Genomic DNA, 19,382 nt, shown 5'->3' with positions numbered 1-19,382 from the left:
GAACCATGGCCTCCCAAGTCTCTGATGATTGGGTTTCACCACCATCTCTTCCCACCCCGCACCAGCCTGACACACACACACACCTCCTCACACCCTCACACCCCTGACGTTCCTGACTCTTTTCTTGCCTTCTTTCAACGATGGACTGTCACTTGGAAGAGTGTGAGGCAATCAACCCTTTCCTCCCCATGTTGGTTTTGGTTACAGTATTTTATCACAGCAACAGAAAACATGCAGGACACTGGGCTACCTGAGTAGCCAACATGAGAACTTTATTTTGAGACACTGAGACATCACACAGATCCCCCACAGCCTCAATGGGACAAAGTGAGGCAGGCACATCCATAATCACCCCAGATACCCACAATCAATGAAGAAATCAGACGAACCAGTAATCTCCCAAACTGTCAAGATAATAAAAACCAACAAAGACTGTGTGAGGAACCGCAATAGGCAGGAGGAGCCTGAGGCAGTAAACACAGCCTGGGATCCTGGACCAGATTCTGGAACATAAGACAGACACCAGAGGGTGAGACAGGATATGCAAATCAAGTTTAGGGTTCTTACTGACAGCAGCTTAAGCGGCACCAAGGCTCCAAGACTGGGGAGGAGGGGTGAAGGTACAGGGGAACTTTAAGCTACTTTTACAAGGCCTTACTCCAAGCCTCAGACTCTCACAAAATAATTTCACAACAGTAAGTTTATAAAAGCAATATATGTAATTATACTCAATTATACAGAAGATAATTCAGGTTCATTCCAATCAAATAAAGATTGTAATAACTCAACCTTGAGGAAAAGATTAAGATCTTTAGAAAAGGGTTGAATCTGTTGCTCATAGGTAGGACACTTGCCTGGCATACACAAGGGTTCAGCTCCAACAAGCCAGGTGTGGTAGCACGACTACTCCCTGAATTAGGACAGCACTTCAAGGTTATCCTCAGCTAAGTACCAAGTTCAAAACCATCAGGGGTACATAAAACCCTGTCTCCAAAAAAAAAAAACCAGAACAAGGGCTGGAGAGATGGCTCAGTGGTTAAGAACACTGGCTGCTCTTGCAGAGGACCCAGGTTTGAACCCCAGCACCACATGGCAGCTAACAACCATCTGTAACTCCAGTTCCAGGGGATGTGACACCCTCTTCTGACCTCTGAGGGCACCGCATGACAGGGGTGCACTTACACACATACAGACATATATTTATACACATAAAATAAATATATACAAATAAAACAGATCAAAACAAACAAAAACTTAAAGATGAAGTTTTGACAACCTATGAAAAGGTGACTGACCTGGAATTCTGTAACAAAGACACCCAAGAGAATTAGCTCCCATCCCAGTCCAGCTCTCTGAAGCTAACCTCAAGTGAGTGCCTGGTTTAAGCGTCCTTGGTTAAGACCTTTTGATGCATGAGATCCTCACTCTCAAGCCCCTTCCCTTCCAAATACAACCCCTGATGTTCTGCTTAGAACAGCCCTTCCCTAGCCCTATGTCAAAGTGAACAGTCACATCCTGGGCAGAGTAGAGACCTTGCCTGACTTTTCTTGGAACCTTCCAACTTATACTACATAAACTAAACCAGCTGCCAGAAAGGACCAAACTGGTACATCTGTACCCCACATCACATCCTCTCTTCCTCTCTTCCCCACTTACCACTCACATATTTCTTGTACAAAATACTGTAGCACGTGCAATCACCAATTAGTTAAAGTCATCTCCTGAAACTTATTTTAAAGTTTAAAAAATTACACACAGGGCTGGAGAGATGACTCAGGGGTTAAGAGCACTGGCTATTCTTGCAGGGGACCCAGGTTCAAATCCCAGCACCCACAGGGCAGCTAACAACAGTCTGCAATTCCAGTTCCCAGGGCTCTGATGCCCACCTCTCACCTCCATGGGCACTGCATGGCATGGGTGCACTTACACAGAAGCAGGCATAACATTCATACCCATAAAATAAACATAAATCCAAAACAATTTATTGAAATTACACACACCTACAATAAAGGGATTGACTTAAAAACATCACAAATGTGAACAGCATTTTCTTAAGGTACTTACCGAATATACTTCTGAAATGTGTACACAATGTGCAAGGTGAAACCTTAACTGCTCAAACTCGTTTCCAGAAATCATACCGCAAACAGTGCATCAAAGGAAAACGCCATTCTCAAACCTGTTCTTGATGATCTCTCTTTTAATACTCTCTGCTCTGAAGGAGATGACTAATGCCCTGAACTCATGAAAATAATGCATAAAATTTCTCTGCAGAGAGCTAAGAAATTTTCTTTGAGGCTAATTTCAACTGAGGTGTCTGAGAAATGCAAATTCGTAGGTACACCTTCCACATAACCCAGCTCAACATGTGGAAGTCACTCACACATGTAATCAAAGTGCCGAGGATCGTTGAGATGATGGAGAACATATATCAGAAACCAAGTCCAACGTGTTAGACATGAAGCAAATGAAATTCAGAAAGAGCAGCCAGGTGTGGAGGCAGGAGGATCACCAGGAGTTTGAGGTCTTACGGTGAGCTGCAACCCAGTGTGGGATATTGAAACCCTGACTCAAGAAAAAATAGTTAACATACCTTAGATCACAACAGAATCTTTTACATAGCTACTCACTTCACTTTGGTGCTTTGTTTTTTTTTTTTTTAACAATTTTGTTACACATTAAAGTTATTTAAATCTATGATAAGGGTGCTGGAGAGATTGGTTCAGCAGTTAAGAACAAGGAGCAAGGACTGCTCTAGTAGAGGACCTGGGTTTGATTCCCTGTACCTATGTCAGGCAGCTCAAAACCATCTATAACTCCAGCTCCAGGAGATAAGATCCCTCTGGCCCCTGTACGCACATGCACAAACCCACACGTCACGCATGCAATTAATTTTATAAAATAAGTAAAAAACTAAATCGCAACTATCTGGTAAGGCTGAAGATGACCATCTTCCTTAGAAATTAAAATGTCTCCAGCATGTGTATGAAGTTACTGGCAATTCTCAGTACCAACAATGCTGGCTTCTTTAGCTATGAAAGTAACAGGAATAGAGTTAAAAAGAAAACAAACAAGAGCCTCCCCTTCCTGCTCATCCTGAGGACAACACTGCCTACCACAGAGTGAAGAAAACTACAGCCACTCTCGCAGGAGAGCCTGGGCTTCTCATTTTAAAAATTAATTCTTCATTTGAAAAGGTTGGGTGCGTAAGTGAAGAGACAGGTCACCTCTGAGTGAACAGAGTAAAGACATGACCTTCCAGCTATAAAAGGTCACCGGCTTCAGTAGGGAGCAGGTCATCCTCAGCTGCTCCCTGTGAGCCTCGCTGCCGAGTCCCCTCCCATCTCCTTCCTCATCAAGCACTGGGAAGCAACCAGTTCTGAGTTGACCATGCGACCCCTTCCCATTCAAACTGACCAGAGTCCTTCAGGGATCTTCCAGGTAAAGTAAAGCAGTCAACTGCACAGCAAGGAAAACAGAAAGCAGTTCAACATCTGAATTGATACCAGCAGGTGAAGGGGCCCATTTCCTAAGCAGGATCAAAAAGCCTAGAGAAGTCCATGTGCTGTGTGGTCAGAGTCCTGGGAGCAGCACTTAGTTCAGTCTGGTTCTGGTTATAGAGAGCCCAGCTGGCCTGGGACTCTCCCCACAGCAGACCTATCCAGTTCAGGTTTTATATTCCACATGCCAATGGACCCCTTTTTTTGAATGAAGCCAAAAACTTGATTTGTGCTTCAGCAGCACAATTCTAGAGTTCTCACTCACAAGCCAACTCCAAGAGGCAGACCATGATTATCCAGACCCCATCACAGCTACCACACCACAGGTAAATGTATAAAGACTATGAATCTCCTAATCTGCACTCAATAGCTAGTATCTAACCCACCTCCTACTACTGAATGATGAAATACCCAGCTTAAGAAAAATGACATGTAACCTGTTAAAGTCTGATACTTTAGCACAAATCATATTGTAATGTCGGGGTGTCAATGACCCCTTTACTCATTTCTTCTAGATTGTCTGATCCACTACCTAAGCACCGTCTTCATGTGTTCCTCTACGAAGATGCACTCTCACACGCGATCCTGGCACCTCCAACAACATAAAGGCCAATTTGGTCCAGCCTCCTCTAACACACCCTAATTGCACCTCTTAATGAATTGTTTGTGGTAGCCCATGGTAAGGGAAAATCCATTTGAGGCTATTGCTGCTCCAGGAAACTACTATTCACCTGAGGACTTACTAAGCCTCTGCCAGGTCCTGTTCTAGGAACTAAAGGTGGTGAGAAGGAAGGCAAAGCCCATCCCGGTTCTCACGAAGTTTACAGTATGCAAAGAAAGAGGAAAAAAATGATGGAGAACGTTTCAGAGGAAGTGTTAAGAGCAACGAGGGGCCTGAGTGTGTCATACGGGGTGGATGCTGTCAGTGCAACCTCTGAGGTGGTGGAGCTGGGGTAGCAGAATGGCAGAGCACCGTCAGCTCCGTGCGCAGCCCAGGGTGGAGCAAGGCAAAGAACAGCAGCCACGGGCGACGGGGCAGCCATGACAGGGCAGAACAAGCTTGCTGAGTGGTGCTGGCCGTCAGGTCAGCGAAGGGGTGCTGGAAAGGAGGGGTTTGTGATCATGCGGGCAGAAGGCAGGATTCATCTGCTGAGCAAAAGTATGTAAACTTTATACTAAATATGATGATAAACAACCCCCTTGGGGCTCATGTATTATTTTTTGGAAACACGATTTCATGGCCCATGCTGGCCTGGAATTCACTCTGCAGCCTCGACTGGCCTTGAACTATCCTAATCCATCTGCCTCTACCTCCAAAGTGCTAGGACTACAGATATGTGCCACCCCCTTGCCTTTGTGTGTGCTCGGGTGGGGGTAGATCTTGAGACCAGATCTCACTATGTAGCCCTTGGCTGCCTCTGCCCTGAAGAGCTGGGATTACAGGTGTGATCTTTTGAGGAATAAAGAAAGGGAACACAATGGGCTTGCACTGAACACCTCTACGGTACCAGACAGACCACAGGAAAGTGTTTCCACTATGCATTCTATAAAACAGCATTCATGGGAAGCTCTGTCTTATGCAAAGTTGCGTGTTAAAGACTACAGTGCTTTATAAGGAAAAAAAAAGATATTCAAAACCCATACAACTTTGTAACAAAACATTACCAAAATTAACAACCTAAATAGAAATATAATGAAAATTTTTAAGATTTAGTTTCTCTTGAGTGCAACAAACACAAAACTCAGGTAGAAAAAACCTGAAAGGGTTAAAAAAATAAAATAAGGCTGCTGAGTTGAGACATGAGTAAAACGCTCAGTTATCAGGGAAACTGCCAAGCCTGGGGCCTGGCATCATAATTCCAGCACTAGGGAGGCAGAAGCAGGAGATCCCCACAAGCTTAAGCTAACCTGCTCTACGGCTCTATATAGCAAGTTCCAGATCAACAAAGAGGGACCGTGTCTCAGAATGAAAAACAAGGCCAAAGCGCTGCGCTGAAGACATGGGCCTAACGCCCAGGCTCCTCCTCTGGGAGCACGGCTTCCAGCTCAGCTCTTGCTACTTTGTGCAAAACATGGAGTGGGGGAGGGGATGATGCACACCGCAGAGCCACCGCCTTGTTACGGTGGCCAGTTTTCCTTTCCAGCCACCAGAGAGACCATGCAGGAGAGGACACAGTCCTTTTCATGTCCTCTTTAACTTTTACTCTTACATGACTTAAATCCACCAGCCACATTTGGCATTTTGCATAGAAAGGAACTGAACCTTATAAATAAAATGAATCCAAAGTTTTACTCACCCAGAAGTTCCACTCTAGAGTCAGCTTCAAACTGGAACCACTAAATGAGACCACGTGCACACGCCGTATTTTTATTACATTAATCTTACTTGTACACATCATAATATTTTTATTACATTCATCTTACTTGGATGTATGCGCCCATGCATGTGCACACCCTGGTGAAGGTCAGAGGACAACTGTTAGGCTGGAGGAGGCGGCCTAACCCTAACAACCCATAGAAACTGGTTCTCTCCTTCCACCATGCGGGTTTGGGGACTGAATTCCTATCACCAGGCTTGGTGGCAAGCACCTTTAGCCCGAGGCCATCTAACTGGCCCCTCACCATAATATTTATCCAAAGATAATAGTAAAAGTTATTACAGGAAACGAGAGAGAGAGAGAGAGAGAGAGAGAGAGAGAGAGAGAGAGAATCCTTCCCCAGTCCCTAACAGTTCTTGCTTGTACAAGTCATTTTCTAAGCTTCTTTGTCAGAGCAAAGGAAACAACCAAGCAACATATCCATCAGCAGGGCCGTGAGCCATCTGGGAGAGACGTGCAGTCAAGACCAAGCAGACACGAGGGGTAGCTCTGCAGAGAGGCAGACCCAAAAGGGGAACAAGGATTACAAAGCGGATCCACATCCAAGCAGAGCTGGTCCCAAGGAATCAAGTTACCTGCCTGGACAGGGGAGGGGTGCAGGACCAAGGCCCCCTCCACACCACACTGCTGCCTGGCTGGTTAGGAACATCCACAGGAAAGCAACCATACCAACCTCTCAAATGCACTCTTTTAAAAAATTGCTGATAATTTTTTTAAACTTTATTTTTAGGTATTCTTTGAAAACATCAGTGAAATATCTTGGCTATCACTTTAGTTCAGTTGGAGGTTGTTAAGTCCTGTCTTCCCATCGGCAGATTCTGGTTTCCACAGAAATGGTCACCGAGCTCCCCTCTGACAGCAGGTTATCTGAAGGCTCCAGATGATAACAGGCTCAGCTGACCACAACCTCTTATCCTGCCCTCTACTCCACTTATCCACAGAGCTCTTGGAAATGCTCATCAGTGGCTAAGAATGTGGCCAGCTCACCACGATGCAGTGTGGCTGTCAACCACTCCTGTTTCTCCAACTCTGACCCCTCTTCTCCCCTCCAACTGCCTTGTTCCCGTCCATCATCATGAAAATTCCACCAACAGCCAACATTCAACAGCAGAAACAGGAAGTTCCAGACCCTCCATGACAGAGTGAGCAGTTCGACAGAGGCCAGGACAACAAGCCACCCAGGATTCAAAGACCAGTATGGAGCGATGGCGTCCCAGCATCAGACTCGAATTCAATGGGAGATGACAGAGCGGACCAGACTTCAAAAAGCACAGGCATCAGGAACAAGCGAGGTGACCACTCATACCTTAGTCAGCTGTAACTGGTACTGTCAGGTCTAAGTCTGTTCCTTTTACCTGAGTTTGGTAATATTCCTTGTCTCTGCTAGCATATCTTAAGTGTTCCCAAACCAAAAAAGATTCTGCAGATGCCTCAACCTGCAGAGCAGGGAACAAAGCAGACCATCATTTTGATCTTTTTATTTATTTTTTTGGTCTTTTTGGGACAGGTCTCCCTGTAGCCCCAGCTGTCCTGGAACTCACTATGCAGACCAGGCTGGCCTTGAACTCACAGAGATCCGCCTGCCTCTGCCTCCCAAGTGCTGTAATTAAAAGCGTGTACCACCACATCTAGATGACCTTGACATTCTTACCAAATACCATGAATCCAAAGAGCAAGAACTGGTACAGCCAAACCCACCTCTTTTTGAAGCTTAGTCAATGTGAGAGAACTTCAAAAGAGGTGAGGTTCTCCTGGACCAGGAAACCAATACACCACTTGGAGAACTTCACAGATTCAACTCACGTGAGCAGAAAGCCTGCAGTATTTTGAGGGCTGCTGGGGAGGCACAGTCAGTGTTCTATAAAGGCAGGAGCTTGGGCCCCCCGAAGTCCGCTCCCCGCCATGTGTGTATGAGCAATAGAAACTGGACTCAGTGAGCTTATTTAAAAAAAAAAAAAAAAAAAAGGACGTGAAATTGGGGAGGGGAGGGCTGGATCTAGGAGGAGTTAGGAGACTGGTCAAAATACCTTGTATGCAAAGATGAAATTCTCAGTTTAAAATGTAGTAAAATAAAAACAAACTCAAAAAGGGGAAAAAGAAGATATTTGGGGGGAGCTAGGTGTATGATGTGTGCTGCACAGGGATGTGTGTGCATGGGGGGGTGCACAAGTATGCACAGAAGGGTCTATGAGCACGTGGACACTGGAGGGCAGCATCAGCTCTCTTCCTCAGTCTATCCCAGGGTCTCTCACTACACCTGGAGTTCACTGATAAGGCCTTGGCCAGCAAGTTTCCCTGGACCCTCCTGTCCCTGCCTCTCTAGTGCTGGGATTACATAGGTACACAGGACACCCAGCTTTTACATGGGTTCTGGGGCTCTAAACTCAAGTCCCTCGTGCTTACACAGCACACACTTTACTGTCTGGGCCACCTCCCCAGCCAATGTAAATAATGTCCTTAAACTGAGCCTGGTGGTAAACAGCTGTAATCTCAACACTCAGGAGAGGCTGAGGCAAGAGGATCATGAATGTTGAAGTAACCCTGGGCTACACAGAGTTCCAAGTCAGCCACAACTAACTACATAGCTAGACCCTGTCTCAAAGGGAAAAAAAAAATAGGGGCCAGAAAGATGGCTCAGTAGTTAAGAGCACTGGCGGCTCTTGCAGGGGACCTGGTTTCTGTTCCCAGCACCCACACAGCAGCTCACAACTGCCCGTAACTCCAGTTCCAGGGGCTCCCAATGCCCTTTTCTGGCTTCTGTGGGCATCAGGCACACGTGGTGCACTTACACCAGGCAGAACCATTCATATGTGTAAAAGAAAAAGGGAGGGAGGGAAGAAATCTTTTAAAAAGAATAAAAACTAGCCAGGCATGGTGGCACACTCCTTTAGTCCCAGCACTCGGGAGGCAGATGCAGGTGGATCTCTGTGAGTTCGAAGCCAGCCTGGTCTCCATAGCACATCCAGGCCAGCGTTGGCTAAAGGGAGACCCTGTCTCAAAAGACCAATCAATCAATCAATCAATCAACCAATCAATCAATCAATACTAAAAACACATTTTTTAAATAAAGGAAATGAACTGCCTTGAGTTCAAGGCCAGCCCAGCCTGCATATTAAGTCAGAGGCCAACCTGGGCTACAGAGTAAGATCTGGTCTCAAATAAGCAAGAATTTAAAGAGACAAACAAGGACTAGAAAGATAGCTCAGTAGGTAAAGGCACTTGCCACACAAGCCTGGAGCCCTGAGTTTCATTCCTGGAACCCAGGTGGAGGTAAAAGTAAAGAACCAATGCCCTAAGTATGTTCTGACATCCACAGACACACCGTGGTGCAGGCACACGCACACACACAATAAATAAATAAATAAATAAATAAATAAATAAATAAATAAAATGAATAAATAAAGCGACAAGTGGTGTAGAGGACGCCCGTGAGCAAGTTTCCATGCGATAGTGGCTATCATGGTCGCCTCACAGAAGCGGACTGTGGCAGGTGCTGGAGTAACAGCTCCTGAAAGCTAACCAGTTAGTTCTGCAAATCACCCAGGTTTTCAGTGAGCAGCACCATCAGTGTGCATGAAACCTAACACATAACTGGAAATGACTGGCCCAAGTAGCGGCCACGGTCAACATCCCAGGGCTAGAGAGAGCAACACAAACCTATTTGTCTGCTGAGAAAGGAAGAAAGCTCATATAAAAACATTACTGTAGAGTAATACATTTGGGCCAGGCATGAGCACATGCCTATAATCCCAGGACTTGGAAAGTAGAGGTAGGAGTATCAGGGGTTCAAAGTCAGCCTCTACTACACAACAATGCCCAAGTCAACCTGGACTACATGAGATCCTGTCTCAAAATACAAACAACAAAAATACCCACATACTTCAGGCACAGCAAAACTCGGGGCAGCCAACCTCATTCTAGAGTGTGAACACAGACCAGCCCCGTCATTAAACACAGCCCCAGCTGCTGCTTCTGTCAGGCTGCCACGGCAAGCAACGTAACAGGTCCTCTTGCCTGGTAGGCCCCATTCTAACTACATCACAAGTTTTGGCATTCAGTCCTCACAACTACAAGATGAACTAAGAGCTGTCCTTTATTTCCACTTCCAGATGTGCAAACTACTTGGAATGCTCACATGACCTCTCAAAGCCACCCACAGATGAACAGGAGTGACAGAAGTCAAGCCAGGGCGTCCTGGTGCCAGCTCTTCAGCACATCAGCATCCTAGAATGAGAGTCTACTGCCAGTCCAGACAGACCCAACCTGCCTCCGGGTACCACTGAAGGAAGGGCACTTGTGGGAGGGCCAGCATGCGTGCATGTATGATATGGTACAGTCTGGTGCAGCATACTGAAATGCACCAAAGTAGATACTTTTCTTTGAAACTGCTCCAGCTGAAGTTGCAAATGAGGCATACAACTAGCCTAGTGCAGGCCCCGCATCGGTCAACGGAGGCCCCAGTACAAGTCCAAGTGGTACCAACTGCAACAGAAACAGATTGTGAATGCACCCGAGTCAGTCAAGCCCCTACATCCCAGCAGGAGCCACGCTGCATCAGAGCCCAGTTCCAGAAATCCTACCAACCCAAAGCCTGTTGTAACTACTAAGATAAACTACTGCACCAAAAACTATCTAAATATGAAAATCAACTACTGGCCTGTAAGAACCCCAGTTTGGGGGCTGGAGAGATGACTCAGCAGTTAAGAACACTGGTTGTTCTTGCAGAAGACCTGGGTTCAAATCCGAGCACCCACATGGTAGCTAACGACTGTCCGTAACTCCAGTTCCAGGGGATCCGACAGTCTCTTCTGTCCTCCGCAGGCATTGCACGACACAGGTGCACTTACCTACATGCAGGCAATACACACATACGCATTAAAAAAAAATAAAATTTTTTTAAAAGTTAAAAAAAAAAAAGCCAGTTTTTACCTAATTTCCAAACCTTGACAAAGCATTGTCTTTGAAATAATATTACTATGTCCTTCTGGAACCTTATTTCTAATTATCAAGGCTAGATAGGACTCAGAAGTCACAGGTTCACCACTGGCCTGATGAACCCAATCATGGTAAAAACCAATAGTCTTTTTCCATCATGTAACCCCTACTCTGTCAACGAGTCTGAGACATAAATGAAGATCTACCAGAAATAAATGGATCTCCCTCTTTCAGAACCGACAGGAGAACACAGGACAAGAATCACCGATCTGTCTACTTGTTTCGAGGTGAGGTCTCACTAGACAACCCAGGTTCACCTTGAACTTACTTTGTAGCCAAGGCTGGACTCAAACTTATAGTAGTCCTCCTGCCTCTGTCTCCTGAGTGTGGGAATTTTAGTACAGGTAGGTCTAGCTCTTCCCTCATCCCTCTTCTAACAGTCCAAATTAAAAGATTAAAAAGTCTTAACAGAGGCCAGGCGTGGTGGCACACACCTTTAGTCCCAGCACTCAGGCAGGCGAATCTGTGCAATCCAGGCCAGCCTGGTCTACCTAGCAAGTGCCAGGCCAGCTGGGGCTCCAGAGAGACCCTGTCTCAAAAAGACCCAAAAAAAAAAAAAATCTTAACTGAGGGCTGCGGTAATGGCTCAGTGGGTAAGCTGCCGAGCTTGACTTTGAAAGTTTGATCCCTCGAATTCACATGCAACGATGGAACGAGAGACTAGACTCTTGAAAATTGTGCTCTCACCTCCGTATACCCGCAGTGTGGCACACTCATCACACACAATAAATTATATATATAATATATGATAGATATGATGTAATTTTTAAATTAAAAACTTTTAGTTGAGCTGAACATGGTAATACATGCCTATAATCTCAGCACTTGGGAACAGAGAGACGCAGTTATATAACAAGGCCTGCTGGGCCTACATGAGACTATTTCACTTAAAAAAAAAAAAAAAATGGTAAAGACAGTTGTCAGCAAACCTGGTGATCAGAGTTTGCTCCCTAGAGAGCCCAGCTGGTAGAAGGACAGAACCAGCTCCTGCAAACTGCTCTCTGACCTCCGCACGTGCGGGGGGTGGGGGGATGAGCACACAATAAATAAATACACATAAACTTTAATTTGACAGATTTCAACATAGGAAGTACTGAGTTCACTCAAATGTCAGTTGAATGAGAAGGAAAACCTTAGATAATATTTCAGCTCATTACTTTAATATACATCATAGAAACTGAAGGATTTCCCATGTAATCATGGTTTTGAGAAAAAAATCATGTGCTCAATCGTCAGCATTGCAAAAAGAAATTAAAAATAAAAATAAAGAGCCGGCAGGATGGCTCAGAGGGTAAAAGCCCATCACCATGCTGACAGCCAGAATTCAGTCCCTGAACCCTAGGGTGGAGACAACCGACTCCCAAAAGTTTTCCTCTGACTTCCGCGGGTGTGCCACAGCATGTTGTGGGTGTGCACAGACAATAAATGAAAAAAGTTTTAATTCAAATCCAAACAAGCCATCTGTTGGCTTAACACTGGGTCCATCCATGTTAGGAGACTCTCTGGTCAGGTGGCCACAAACATTTGGTAAAATCTGCGTCGCTCATTACTGATTACCTCTTCACAACACCTTGCCCTCTGGAAGACAAAAAAAAAGGCACGAAGGGAAAAAGGAAAGCCCCTGACACAAAGCTCTGGGTTCCGTCCCCCAAGAAGCAGGGCACAGTGGTGCTCAGCTGTAATCCCAGCACACACATAACCAGATCAAAGTTCAAGGTTATCCTCAGGCATATAGCCAGTTTGAGGGAGCCTGGGCTACATGAGACTGCTTCAAACAATCAACAAAAATCAAGTAGAAAAATATCTAATTCCTAAAAAGAAAAAAAAAATTCATTGTACTAATTAAAAACTTGAATATCTCCTTTACCTAAAATTTATTACAACTGCACATAATCTGTAGCCAGACCTGATGGCACATACCTGTATCCAAGTATGTGGGAGGCTGAGGCAGGAAGATGGAGGGAGGGGTTCAAGGAAAACCCACACTACATAGCAAGACCCTAACTAAAACTAAGAAGAACAGAAAATAAAGTACTCCAAAGATACTGGAGTGATCAATCATCTCTGACTCTTGATCAACAAGTTCTGTGATTTTTAAACCTCCTCAAAGAAACCTTGGGTGTGCACACACCACGCGGGTGGCGGACTCCTGGTTCCCTCCTCAGGCCTTCTTGGAGCCCACTTTTTCCAATTTCTCCCTCCACCTGGGCACTACCGGCCCACTGGGCAGACTGCTGACCTTCCAGCACAGCTCCGAGGCATGCCTGCCTTAATTCTGAGCTACAGCCTCCAACTCATTTGTTCAACTCAAAATCATGCTGAAAAGCTCACGTTTTGAAACTCTAAATTAAACATTTTGAAAGGATATAACATCAAATTAGTTGCCTTTCGAGTCAATTACCCTGGTGGGTTAGAACTAATACAGCAGGGTCTTCCAGAAAAACCTACTGAGGGGAGATGACTAAGACAGCATTCTTCTGGTGGATTAAACCCACTTACACTGAACAGACGGCCCGTTGCGGGATGTTAATGTGTTAATAGCCATGGTCAAATGAAACTTAATGTCAGCAAGGGTGCTCTAACCAGGGAAGGCTGAAAACACAAATCTCATTTAGGGACATTACTGAGGAAATTCTGATTTTAAAAAATGCTTAAAGAAGCCGGGCATGGTGGTACAGCCTTTAATCCCAGCAGGGGAGCAGAGGCAGGCAGATCTCTGTTGAGTTCCAGGCCAGCAGGGGCTACAGGGAGACCTGGTCTCAAAAAAGACCAAACAACAACAAAAATGCTTAAAGAGAAAAAAAAGCTCAAGTGGGAAGTGGTGGGGCGCCCAGAAGGCAGAGGCCGGAAGATTGCTACAAGTTCAAGGATGGCCTGGTTGAGGGAATAAATTCCTGGCCAGCCTGGGCTAGAGAGAGAGTGAGACCCTGTCTCAAAACAGCAAATGAGATAAAGAGCAACTAGTAAGTATAGTCCTTTAAATGTTTAGGAGGAGGGAAATGAAAGCCGGGAGTGGTATGCACACCCACAACTGCGGCACTGGAGCAAGGGCAGCCTCGGCTACGGTCGGTTCCAAGGGCAGCCTTCTAGGCTACACAAGCACCTGTCACCACACACACACACACACACACACACACACACACACACACACACAGTCCAAATCAGAAGCATCGTGGTTGGTGTCACACAGGCTGGACATTCATAAACAGAAAATCCACATCTGAAATGCTCCAAATGCAAAACCTTCTGAGCACTGACATGACTCAAGTGCAATTCCCCAAACCTCACGGCAGTGCAAGGTGCACATGAAACAAAAAAGACCTTCACACCGGACTCTGATCCATCCCTAAGATCCCAGGATAAACATCCCCAAGTCGGAAAGAAAAAACCCAAAACACATCTGGCCCCAAGCATTTTGAATGAGGAACAGTCAATACGTACAAATGGGTAGAGTGGATTGGGGACATGATTCTTAACATGATTCCACGTGCTCCCTTAATACTGCAGCCACTATTCCAATTAAGAGGACAAACTTTATCCACTTTCACTGAACACCAGGAACTGAGCAGGCTTTTCTCTTGTCCACTCTGGACACTCACTGTGACAGTGAGACCGCAAGCCTGGGAATTCTAAGTCAGGACAACTCTCGCCCATCAATGGAACTGGACCTTCACTGCTCATTTTAAAAGACGCCTTGCAGAAACAACCCATTTTGACTTGAAAATGATGTCTTGAGCTTTTCATTTAGCCTAAAATAAACAAGAACTTCGCAAAATTCTCTAAGGAAGACAGGTTCTTCCCCTTCAAGAGGCATTGCGTCTAGTGACGGGACACCACGACCCATACTCACAAAGCAAGCAGGGGAGAGGGGAGGGCTGTTACCTTTGTTAAATACAGTGGACTCTCAAAGAAGAAATGTCCTAAGTCAAGGGGGCTGAAAAAGGTTCACAGAAATGGGACAGACAATGGACTTTAAAATTTCAAAGTAAAGGAAGGGCTTGACCAAAGTCAAACAACAGTAAAGACGGTAAAACCACTGAGTCTGAGGGGCAGGCAGGAGTCCAGCAGGGACAGAGGGAAATAAAGGGGTATGTGGAAGCCTCGAAAGTCAGGCCAAAACCTAGGAACTTGATCCACTGGGCAAGATGTGACCAGTTATAATTCTCCAGTGGACTAAGTCATAAAACCAGTACCTTAAAGAAACGATGCTGTCAGTAGCTACAGGGGATGGAAAAGAGAAGAAACTGTTCAGATAAAACAGGGGAAGAAAAGATCACACAATGCCAAATTCTTCCCCATTCACAGCCCTTGGCCTCAGAGCCACATGCTGTCAGGTCGGTGCTGGGCCCCTCACCTGAGTCTGTTCCTCAGCTACATTTAGGGTACCAGCTGCTTTAATGATACAAGGACTTGTCAAAGCACCAGCGTAGTCCTGACACATAGAACGTGGACTGTTTGCACTATCACTGCAGAATAGAGCCACCGCACAGGTATTCTTGAGGAAACCTGTCTGGGAGCGTGGACTCTGACAAACGGTCAAGGCTAGAGGAAAAACAAACAAACAAACAAACAAAAACACCTCCCTGAAATCACCACTCCAACCTGCAAGACAGACCGAAAGTTCCAGGGACTTCAGCTCCAAGAATTCAGTTTTTATTTAAAAGTTTGGAAAACGTTTCAAGTAGTACAGATTTGAAGTCCAAGACCAAATGGCAGAACAAGGAAGGCCCAGAAGCTCCGCACCGCCCCCCCAGCAGCCAGCCAATCACCTAACTGGGCAGGCCCAAGCAAAGAGAACAATCCAGTCTAATTCTCTGGTGCTTCATGGTGCAGGCCTTAATCACAACTTTGACAGTAAATAAATGATACTAAGTTTATTTCAAGAACTTTGTCCAGGAGCTCAGGAAATAGACCTGCCAAAAGCTTTATATGTCCCCACTAACACTGACAACAAGAAGTAGCACTGTAATACAAAGAAAGGAAGCTCTGCTCAACCCCATCAACAGCTGATTCTCTGGTGCTTCATGGTGCAGGCCTTAATCACAACTTTGACAGTAAATAAATGATACTAAGTTTATTTCAAGAACTTTGTCCAGGAGCTCAGGAAATAGACCTGCCAAAAGCTTTATATGTCCCCACTAACACTAACAACAAGAAGTAGCACTGTAATACAAAGAAAGGAAGCTCTGCTCAACCCCGTCAACAGCTGGCACTTTTGCCATGTTTGGTAGGTCAAGCACTGTTCTGAGCCCTGGACATATGCAGCTCCATCTTCTCCATTCTAGGAGAAAATAGCGTCCCCGTTACGCAGCAGGAGTACCACCCTCACCCTGTAAGGGACGCTGCGGGACTGGGTAGTTCACAAGGACCCCTGCACTGCAACACGAAACTTGTGTGGCCTCTCAAGTGCTTCTCAGGAATGCTTACTTCTGAGGACAGCTGGCCAGGCTCCTCTAGGCTTGTCCTTCCTTATCTTCTACTTCTGTTCTGTATTTGGGGAGGCTACAACGTAGGGCAGGAGAGACAACAATCACACGGTGGAGCACCTCAGGAGACCGCGCACAAGGAAAACGACTGGGTTCACCGGTCCATGCCATCACCTGGGGAGCTCAGAAGTACCTGCAAAGCTACAATCTCCATAAGACAAGTTTTGTCCGGAAATCCACTGACCAACCTGACGAAGAACCAGAGAAATCTGTCACAAACACGGTCATCTAGAAAGGGCATGGACAAGGGTCAGGCAGACCTGGACTAAGTCCTCCTGCGGGCACCGCCTAATCATTCAGCAACCTTGAACAAGTGAATTGACTTCTGAGCCCCTCCAGGTCCTATCACACACAGAGAAAGTCAACAGTACAGACCTCAGGGGATTAGACTAAGTGACAGCCAACACCTCAGGTCTCCTAGAGGTGGCCAGAGCAAAGTCCCTTTCCTCTGGCTCTCTAGTAAAAGGGCAATTAATTGCACTCTGAGTACAATGCCAGTGGCAGGAAGTACTCACTACAGAAGTACTCTCTACAGAAGTTTCTATGGGTGACAGACCCACAGGCAAATCAAATGATGCCCTTTACCAGCTCCTTGCTGCACAGCCCTGAGGCCCTAGCCTTCTTCCCCATGGAAAGGTCTGAAGACAAACTATAAATGTCCTGTTAGCTGCATTCCTCTTCTGTATTTCAGAGCTGCACACTGTGAGTTCTGGTTTTTTAAAAAGATTTATTTCAATTATGTGTATGGGGGAGGGGTATGTGCATGTGAGAGCAGGCGCCTGAGGATTCCCCCGGGGCTGAAGGAACAGACGTTGTGAGCTGCCCAATGTGGGTAGTGGGAACCCAACTGTCCAAGAGCAGTGCACGCCCTTAAATGTTGAACCATCTCTCCAGCCCAAATAAATGTTATTTGTAAAGTGAGCCTAGTTCACAGGTATTAGAAAATTACAGTCCTGACCAGTGCTGATGGTCGTCTGCCTTCTCTTTCCTGTGAGTTACAACTCACTCTTTTGTAGTCTTTTTACAAACATAAAAAACCTAACATTATTTCAACTAGCTCCACTTAAATGTGTTGAGAGATAAGAGTCTCCACAGTAACCCCACAGGAGGAAGTTGTGGAAGGGGGATCCCTTTGTTCCCCGCCCTCTGACCAGGCTGTCCTTAAACTTCACTTGTGTGAAAGCATGAAATTACTCCACAGGTTCCAAAGGTCCGTCTGTCATGCCCCCTTTATCAGTAACGCCCATGCTTAGAAAGTTGCAGCTGCCTTTACTCCACTGGCTTGAAACCTTCCAAGTTCAAGTTATTTCTTGTTCTCTTGGTGTTGTGGTAACCACTCCAGCCAAAACCTTAATTAGATGCTCAGAATGCAAGATCAAAAAGGGTTCTTGGGCATATGTAAAAAGTTAAGATAGTTAACAGTTCTTTAACACAATCAATAAAAAACAATCTCAGAGCTGAGACTCAGTGGTAGGGAGACCTAGGTTTAATCCACAGTACTGCCGAAAATATACAGTCTCAGCAAGGGGCCACTCCATTCACCATCAGTGTTACCCATGTCAACAACCGAACGGGCACAGGTTAAAAGAAAAATGCTTCAAACCGAGGGTGAAGCTGCAATAATTTTTAAGCCATTAACAAATTAAGTTGCTCAACTTTTCACACACATATTGTCTTCATCCCCCATAGTTTAGCAGAAAAGGAAATCAAAGTGATTTATGAATTTAATTTTTATGCTTACACACTTCATACGATGCAGGACAGCAAAACTTGAAAAATGAGAGCAGCAGAAAACCTGGACTTCGAAGCACAAAGGCCCAGCACAAGGGCCAGCCTGACTCCGGAGGCCAGGGTGCTGCCTGCCACCCCTCCCCCACAGGTAAATGCCAACTGTTTCTAGAACTCTCAATGATAATTTGGGAAGCTTGCCATCAACTCCCAACTGATACACAGTGTTTTCGTGGAGACAAAGATGTCCTACTTCCCCAGACTATAAACTTATTAAAGTGGTGAGAATACAGTCCTAGGAAAGTCAGGGTGATGAAATAAACTAATAATCACGGCTCTTATTTAACAAAAATGACCATTAATCACAGAGGGAAACCCCAAAACTCACTCAGTACTTTCAATGGGCCATCAGGATATTTACTGCGAGTCATTTTAGATAAGTTAAATCAGGAGAGGCCCTTATATTATCCCAAGTGATTTGGGGAGAAGGCAAAGAAGATGGTTACTTTACACTGATGGGGGAGCCCTCAGTCTCAAGATTCAGACTAAAAATAACACACCATTTCACCCACCATATTTTATTAACATGTTTGGACGAGCATAAGGTTCTTGTTTGGGAAACAAGAAAGCCAACAGCAAACTTCTCCAATTAACTGTGAATGACTTACGTAGGAACACCCTTAACCCTGGGGCGGGCGAAGTCCAAGGTTTTAAGTGAACTCCAGGCACTGGGAAAACCTAATGTTCAGCTAGGTTCCAACTCTTTTCATGTGTAATCACCCAATTATTTTCCAGGGTGTTAGGTAACCTAACAAAGACAGCATTTCTTAAAAGAAATCCCAACCCAAATGTTACAGGAACAGACCATTTTCACAACCTAAATTTAACCCAAAGAGATGCGTGTTTCAGCAAATTAAGAACTTCCAAAAATACTGAAAACGCTAACACATGCATGGCTGGCCTCGAGCTGCCTTTTCAGACGGAATATTACACTTAAATAAAAGTCTGCCCTTGTTCCAAAAAAAAAAAAAAAAAAAAAACCAAAACAACAAAATGACATCGGTTGCAAAGAGGAAGTCACCGAGCAGCCAGCCACACTCACAACGTGGCCTCCGTGTCAGAGATAATGGGGCCGTGTGCCACCCCGAAACTTACCAGGAGGCCGGCAGTAAGTTTGCCAACTGTATACACTTCTGACCCAACTTTCAGCAGGCTGTGGCCGGGCCTCCGCGCGGACAGGCCACCGGGCACCGGGTGCCACGCGCGCCCCGTGCCACGCGCGCCCCAGCCCGGCC

General features: G+C 45.6%; 1 protein-coding gene across 1 annotated transcript in view; it reads right to left on the bottom strand.

Moving 5' to 3' along the window:
* The window catches only part of Tbl1xr1 (transducin beta like 1 X-linked receptor 1), a 145,199-nt gene extending 125,861 nt beyond the window's left edge, over positions 1 to 19,338 (bottom strand). The window contains exon 1 of the mRNA XM_008838813.3: positions 19,243 to 19,338. The gene's annotated coding sequence lies outside the window, so the exon portion shown is untranslated. The remainder of the gene's footprint in view (positions 1 to 19,242) is intronic.
* Between the last annotated feature and the right edge of the window lie 44 nt (positions 19,339 to 19,382).

The sequence above is a fragment of the Nannospalax galili genome, unplaced genomic scaffold (assembly GCF_000622305.1).
Source record: "Nannospalax galili isolate Female #2095 unplaced genomic scaffold, S.galili_v1.0 scaffold1350, whole genome shotgun sequence".
Classification (NCBI taxonomy): domain Eukaryota; kingdom Metazoa; phylum Chordata; class Mammalia; order Rodentia; family Spalacidae; genus Nannospalax; species Nannospalax galili.
Note: the sequence above shows the minus strand (reverse complement) of the source record. Positions and strands in the feature narration are given on the sequence as shown.